General features: G+C 43.1%; 1 long non-coding RNA gene across 1 annotated transcript in view; it reads left to right on the top strand.

Annotated features, from left to right (window-relative positions):
- LOC105549540 overlaps window positions 1–1,011 on the top strand; it is a 9,143-nt gene extending 8,132 nt beyond the window's left edge. Inside the window, exon 2 of the long non-coding RNA XR_001007557.1 lies at window positions 61–1,011. This is a non-coding gene — a long non-coding RNA (uncharacterized LOC105549540). The remainder of the gene's footprint in view (window positions 1–60) is intronic.
- The last annotated feature ends 597 nt before the right edge of the window (window positions 1,012–1,608 follow it).

The following is a 1,608-nucleotide window of genomic DNA, read 5'->3' as shown; positions in this document are numbered from 1 at the left end:
TTTTAGTGGAGACAGGGTTTCGCCATGTTGGCCAGGCTGGTTTCAAACTCCTGACCTCAGGTGATCCGCCCACCTCAGCCTCCCAAAATGCTGGATTACAGGCGTGTGAGCCACCGTGCCTGGCTGATTCGGCATTTTTCATCAGGCAGGACCAGGTGGCACTTCCACCTCTAACCTCTGGTCCTACCAGTGGATTCATGGAGTAGCCTGGAATGTTTCATAGTTTTCTAAATATACAAACTCTTATAGGCTAGACTTAAATTCATTAACTCAAATTCAATACTTCTATCACACTCAGTTTTTTGTAACTAATAGCTTTTTTTTTTTTAATTTTTATTCTATTCCTCCCCTAATAGCTTTTAAAAAAATATCCCCAGTAGAGAAACATTTGGAAAAGACAGAAAACTAAAGAGGAAGAAAAAAGATCCCTATTAGATACACTTCTTAAACACAGCCACATTAACAGTTTGAACTGTTTCCTTTCAGCCTTTTTAGGGCATATATTGGTTGATTTTTACATAGTTGAGATTGTACTGTTTATACAGTTTTATACCCTACTTTTTCATTTAACTTTGTAACTTAACTATTTCTCTATGTTATTATAAGCTTTTCACAAACATTAGTGTAGTCTTCCTTTTATAATTAATGTTTGGGGGTATTTCTTGGCATCTTTAATTCCTTATCCTAGCCTTTGGGCACAATTCCTGTGCTCAAAAATGAGAGTGACGGCTGGCATGCTGGCTCACGCCTGTAATCCCAGTGCTTTGGGAAGCCAAGGAAGAGGACTGCTTGAGCCCAGAACTTCAAGATGAGCCTGGGCTCATAGTGAGACCCCATCTATACAAAAAAATTTTAAAAAATTAGTGTGGCGGCACACATCTGTAATCCTAGCTACCTGGCATGGTGAGGTGAGAAGATCATTTGAGTTTAGGAATTGGAGGCTGCAGTCAGCCATGAGTACACCACTGCACTCCAGCCTGGGGGACAGAGCAAGACCCTGGCTCAAAAAAACAAAAAAAAATCAGGCCAGGCATGGTGGCTCATGCCTGTAATCCCAGCACTTTGGGAAGTCGAGGCGGGCAGATCACCTGAGGTCAGGAGTTCAAGACCAGCCTGGCCAACATGGTGAAACCCCGTTTCTACTAAAAATACAAGAATTAGCCAGGTGTGGTGATGCACGCCTGTAATCCCAGCTACTCAGGAGGCTGAGGCAGGAGAATTGCTTGAACCCAGGAGGCGAAGGTTGCAGTGAGCTGATATCACACTGTTGCACTCTAGCCTGGGTGACACAGCAATACTCTGTCTCAGAATAAAAAAAAAAAAATTCAAAGCAGAGTGAAGTGAATGAGACACTCCACAGTTTTCCTTCTACTGCAAATTTCAACTGATTTTAGCCCCTTCTTTCAACATTCAACAAATAGTCTTTTTTTTTTTTCTTTGAGATGGAGTCTCACTCTGTTGCCCAGGCTGGAGTGCAGTGGCGTGATCTCTGCTCACTGCAAGCTCCACCTCCCGGCTTCAAATGATTCTCCTGGCTCACCCTGCTGAGTAGCTGGGATTACAGGTTCCTGCCACCATGCCCGGCTAATTTTGTATTTTTAGTGGAGA

Source organism: Mandrillus leucophaeus, unplaced genomic scaffold (assembly GCF_000951045.1).
Source record: "Mandrillus leucophaeus isolate KB7577 unplaced genomic scaffold, Mleu.le_1.0 Scaffold442, whole genome shotgun sequence".
Classification (NCBI taxonomy): Eukaryota; Metazoa; Chordata; class Mammalia; order Primates; family Cercopithecidae; genus Mandrillus; species Mandrillus leucophaeus.
Note: the sequence above shows the minus strand (reverse complement) of the source record. Positions and strands in the feature narration are given on the sequence as shown.